At 42.3% G+C, this 6,000-nt stretch overlaps 1 protein-coding gene across 4 annotated transcripts in view; it reads left to right on the top strand.

Moving 5' to 3' along the window:
* The first annotated feature begins 2,537 nt into the window (after positions 1–2,537).
* The window catches only part of RAD52 (RAD52 DNA repair protein), a 35,137-nt gene continuing 31,674 nt past the window's right edge, over positions 2,538–6,000 (top strand). For all 4 annotated transcript variants that reach the window (XM_086714401.1, XM_086714402.1, XM_086714400.1 and 1 more), the window contains exon 1: positions 2,538–2,675. The gene's annotated coding sequence lies outside the window, so the exon portion shown is untranslated. The remainder of the gene's footprint in view (positions 2,676–6,000) is intronic.

Below are 6,000 nucleotides of genomic sequence, written 5' to 3'. Positions count from 1 at the left end.
AGCCACCCAGGCGCCCCATTCATGGCTGTATTATTGAACAGATCCTATAATGTGGTATTTAAATTTGTTTCCATTAATTTTTAGGGTAGAAATCTTTGTGTACATCCCTGATATTTTCTTTAGTTGATAAGGTCCTGGAGGTTGAATTCCTGGGTCAGAGGGTATATATTTTCAATATATATTGCCAGTTTTCTTTCCTGAAAGGTTGCATCAGTTTATATTCCTATTAGCAGTGTAAGAGTATCACCTACACCGAATATTAACAGACAACATTAATTAATTAATTTTAATTTGAGAGAGAGAGAGACAGGAAGAGGGGCAGAGGGTGAGAGAGAGAATCTTAAGCAGGCTTCATGCTCAGCGTGGAGCCAACGTGGGGCTCTATCCCATGACCTTGGGATCATGACCTGAGCTAAAATCAAGAGTCCAACCCAACAGACTGAGCTACCCAGGCACCCCATTTGCCTGTTATTCTTTTTTTTTAAATTTTTTAAATGTTTATTCATTTTTGAGAAACAGGGAGAGACAGAGTGTGAGTGGCGAGGGGCAGAGAGAGGGACACACAGAATCCAAAGCAGGCTCCAGGCTCTGCGCTGTCAGCACAGAGCCCCACGCAGGGCTGAACCCAGGAATGGGGAGAACATGACCTGAGCTGAAGTCGGAGGTTTAACTGAGGTTTGACTGAGCCACAGGCTCCCCTGTCTGTTATTCTCTTTTCTTTCTTTCTTTCTTTCTTTCTTTCTTTCTTTCTTTCTTTCTTTTTTTAAAGTTTATTTATTTTGAGAGAGAGATAGAGAGAGAGAGAGGGTGTAAGCAGGGTAGGGGCAGAGAGAGAGGGAGAGAGACAATCCAAGAATCCCAAGCAGGCTCCAAGCTCTCAGTACAGAGCAGGAGGCAGGGCTGGAACTCATCAACCATGAGATCATGACCTGAGGCAAAATCAAGAGTCCTAGGCTTAAGTGACTGAGCCACACAGGTGCCCCATGTCATTCTTGAGTTGTTAGAACTTTTTATTTTTTATTTATTTATTTATTTTATTTTTTTCAACATTTATTTATTTTTGGGACAGAGAGAGACAGAGCATGAACGGGGGAGGGGCAGAGAGAGAGGGAGACACAGAATCGGAAACAGGCTCCAGGCTCTGAGCCATCAGCCCAGAGCCCGACGCGGGGCTCGAACTCACGGACCGCGAGATCGTGACCTGGCTGAAGTCGGAAGCTTAACCGACTGCGCCACCCAGGCGCCCCAGAGTTGTTAGAACTTTTTATACACAAGCTCTCTTTGCCATTCATGATAGTCCTTCTTTTTCTTATTTACTTCTAAAGTTTATTTTATTTTCAACTTCCAGAAGTTTAAAAAGTTTATTTGGTTACATTTGTTCATCTTTTACCTTACAATTTCTCATTTTATACTTAGAAAACCCTTCTCCATTCTGAGGTCGGATGCTCATCTCTATATTTTTTACTTTGTTTTATGTGTATCTCTGTGTTTAGCATTTCACTCTTGAATTAATTGTAATTTATTTCATTGTACGTTTTGATAAGAAATCTAACCCAGACAGTTAACTAATCGTCCCAGCACCGTTTTAAAAGTAAACCATTCCTTTCTTGGTTAATTTGAAATGCTCCCTTTACCAAATACATTGTTTATGCATTCGGTCTGATTCTAGACTTTTTACTCAGCTTCCCATGGTGTTACCAGGAAGAGTGAGTAGTCATTCAGGAAATGACTAGATGTATTGCCCTGGAGTATTGTTGCTCAGGTAATGAACCGTCTGGTTAAAAGGAGTGTATTGAAACAACCAATTTGAAAATGTATGAGAATGATTTTGTTGGAGTTCTTAAGTAATTAAGACGGGCTTGTGATGACTAAACATTTTAATCTTGTTTTTGAACATTGCTGACAGGATATTCAGTCATCACCCAGTTGCAAGGCACAGTTCCAAGGGCCATTCTAAAGAACTCCCTTCCCCCATGTCGCCATACTGTCACTTCCCTCCGGTCCCAGCTAATTTAAGAAGCCATCAGGTGATGAGCGGGTGTGTGCGGAGGTGGCAGTAGATGAAGGCTTAGTGAGCAAACATGTCCACACTGCCTCGGTTTGCTGTTCCTTTCTGGGGTGGAATCTATGAAGGGCTCTGATGACTATTCTTAACAAGACTTAAAAGCATGTTTTTCTTATCCTGCACAATCCCTCGCGTGCACGGCCGGGTACTGAGAAATTCCTACCCCGCCCAGTCGCCTCATTCTATCGGGATTGGGTTTGTTGAGGTCTTTCAAAAAGGCGCTGGAATGCCCCACGTGAGTTCACCCGGCCCGCTAGGGGGCAGCCGAGACCTGGGCAGCTGCAAGAATTACAGGCAGCCGCAGGGATAAATGGAGGCAGAGGGAGTGACGCGGGGAGTGGTTTTGCACATCGAGGTCAGCGTCGTGCTTCCAGCTTGCTTTACGGCTTCGGCAGATTGCTTTGCGGCTCTTCTCCCCTTCCCCGCCTTGATTTACGGCTCCTCCTCCTGTCCTTCCCCGCCCAGGGCTCGCTCTTGATTTGGAGCTTCTTCCCAGGGTTCTGTGGCACTGCTTTCCCAGTCTCCTCTGCGCGGCTCTATCTAAACTAGCTTCCCTTTGTACTTAGCGTAGACCGAGCTCCCTGCGTGCACCGCGCGCTGCCAGAAGCGCGTAAGTGAGGAGGGAGGGGGGAACGGCCCAGTTGGGGTGGTTCCGGCTGGGGACTGTGGATCGTGGGGCGTCGCAGGTTCTGAGCAGATCGCTTGGGGGCGGCGGTTGAGCTCTTCCTGGCCACGGCAGAGTGATCCTGAGTCCCGAGGCCTGTACTAATTAGTACAGTAGGGGTCAGGATCACGGCTTGCTTAGAGTGTGGTTAGGAGGGACAGGGGCACAGGAAACTTGGACCAACACTCCGAGACGCCACGACGGGGGTGCAGCAGCATACTGTTAATTGTGGCGGCCCCCTGCACGGCGCGAGAACTCCAGAGGCTGCTTATTGAGCGGAGTGAAGGGTGCTGAAATTTGTGTCGGTAGCTGCACGGAGTTGGGATGAATATCAGGAGGGAAGGAATTGTCCGTTTTAAAGAATTTGATACTCAAGTTTAGCCGCATATTCAGCCTTTATAGATTTTTTTTTTTTAAATTGAGATACAATTCACATACAATTACATTTCATCCATTTAAACAGTTCGGTGGTTTTAGTATATTCACAGGGCTTTGCGACCATCACCATTGTCTAGTTCCAGAACATTTTTATCACCCCCCAAAGAAACCCACAACTCATTAGCGGGCACTTCTCATTTGCTCCTATCCTCACCCCAGTAATCAACTTTTTGCCTTTGAATTTGCCAATTCTAGATATTTCACAGAAGTGGAATCCTACAGTTTTTGTTTTTTGTATGATGGGTTTATTTCACGTAGCATAATGTTTTGAAAGTTCATGCGTGTTCTAGCCTGTGCCAGTACTTCGCTCTTTGTTATGGTTGAATAACAATCTGTTGTAGGGATATTCCACATTTTGTTTGTCCATTTAGTTAACGGGCATTCGAGTTTTTTGTACTTCTGCATTACTTTTGCATTACTAGACCTTTTAAGGTCTGTTCCTCCATACAAATCACAGTTTGAGTCACATTTTTGAACTAAATTCTCATAAGCCAGCATTATTTAACTCCGGGACTGGCTCAGATATTTTAGTGGCCTCAGGTCTGGGATCTTTTGGGGAAGTTTGTCTTTTTAAAGTCTTTTCTCTTAGACCACTAACTGTAGTGAAAGCAGAGAAATATTTGTGTTTCTGTGTGATGTGTGCCATGACCTGTTGTTACCTTGTGATATGAGCTGGGTGTAGCTGGAGATGAGTGTATGAAAAATATAACTGAGCTAGCTGTGGGAGAGAAGTTTTATATCAAAACAAAAACCCTGTTCAGTCCTCATTATTCATGGAATGTGTTTTGGGGAATTCATCTCACTAAAATTTCTTTCTAACCCCTAATTCAACACTCACGGTGCTTTTAAGTATATTTAGTGTCACATTTTTCTCATTTTCATACTTTTTGTTAGCGATTTCAGTTTGGAATGGCCTCCAAGCATATTGCTGAAGTGCTGTCTAGCATTACCAGTGTAAGAAGACTGTGATGTCTCACAGAGAAAGGAAAGCTTCCTTTAGATAAGCTGTTACATGCTTATCTAAAGCAGTTATATGCTGCTGGCTGTGGGTTCAATGTTAAGGAGTTGATATGTATTGAGTAAGGTATCTTTCAACAGAAACACACATCAAACAAGATTATGTATTGACTGATGTAAGAAAATATTGTGACCAGAGGCTCACAGGAACTTAATCTTGTGTTTCTCCTAGGAGTAGTGGTTTGGTATTTGATAATTTGGGGTTCATGGTGACTTTATAGAACTACCGTGAATAATGAGAATTGACTGTATAACCGATTTCATTATTGGCTCACTAATGCCAGTTATCGGTAATTAGTATATGGCTCTTTTGCTCTTGAATGGCTGAGTGTGGATTACAGTGCAATGTGTGCTTTGATGTATGTCTAAAATGCTGTAGGAACATAGATTAATTCTTAGAGTGTAAGCTACATAAAGCTTGAAAGAACAGACAACATTTGAAGTTTCACAAATATAGCAGCATGTACATAAATGAAAATAAAAGAAAAAACCTTAATACCCAATCCTGCTGTTCTTGATCCTTGGAATCAGAACCTCCCTCATCACTAAGTTCTGTCAATTCTGCCTCCTGAAAACCATATCCAGAGTCCATCCTTTCTCAACATTTCCATGATTTTCCTTTATCATTTTTTTTCTGGACTGTGGTAACATAGACTTCTAACTGATCTCTTCCTCAGTTATTCACTGTTGACAAAGAAGAGACTGCAGAGACTTAACTGACTTAGTTTATTTTATTTTATTTATAAAAAATTTTTTTTCAACGTTTTTTATTTATTTTTGGGACAGAGAGAGACAGAGCATGAATGGGGGAGGGGCAGAGAGAGAGGGAGACACAGAATCGGAAACAGGCTCCAGGCTCTGAGCCATCAGCCCAGAGCCTGACGCGGGGCTCGAACTCCCGGACCGCGAGATCGTGACCTGGCTGAAGTCGGAGGCTTAACCGACTGCGCCACCCAGGCGCCCCTTAACTGACTTAGTTTAAAATTTCCATTGCTCTCCCATGGTTTACAAGCTAATGTTTAAGCTTTTTTTTTTTTTTTTTTTTTTTTTGAGAGAGTGGGAGAGAGTGGGAGAGGGGCAGAGGGAGAGAGAGAACCTTTTTTTAAAAAAAATATTTATGTATTTATTTTGAGAGAAAGAATCTTAAGCAGGCTCCACACCCAGCGCAGAGCCAAAATCAAGAATTGGAAGTTGAACCAACTGAGCCACCCAGGCACCCCAATGTTTCAAGTTTTTTAAGGTGGCTTACAATACCCTTCATGATCATGCCCTGTCCAGTCTTTAATAAAGATGAGAAAAAGTCAAGACAAAGAGAAAAATTTCCATATGTAACATTCCTCATTCCCTCTTATTCCTTCCTCCCTCCTTTCGTGTATAATTAGAAATGCTTTTAGGTGAAAAGGAAGTGGATAAGAATAAAAACATTCTTGCTAATCTCGTTGACCTTCTTAATATCTCTCCAATTCATCCATTTCTTGCTCACAGCCCCTGCCCTGGTTCAAGCTCTTTCCCTTTCCGTCCCACAAATCTTTTCTTGGCCATATGTGTTTATTTCTCTCAGAAACCATCTTTCAGAAGAATTCTTGGGTCATATGGCAGATGCATGTTTAACTTCTAAAGAAATTACCAGTTTTATTTCCAAAATTATGAAACTTTAAGGCTTGTAGAAGAAAATATAAAAGCATATCTTCATGACCTGGGTGTGTGTAGAGGTTTCTTAGACAAGACTTAGAAAGCAATCCCCACTTAAAAAAAAAAAAAAAGACAAATATGATTACATCAAATTTAAAACTTCTTATCACAGACAACTCTATGA

This window comes from Puma concolor, chromosome B4 (genome assembly GCF_028749965.1).
Source record: "Puma concolor isolate L17-30 chromosome B4, mPumCon1.1.hap2, whole genome shotgun sequence".
Classification (NCBI taxonomy): Eukaryota; Metazoa; Chordata; class Mammalia; order Carnivora; family Felidae; genus Puma; species Puma concolor.
Note: the sequence above shows the minus strand (reverse complement) of the source record. Positions and strands in the feature narration are given on the sequence as shown.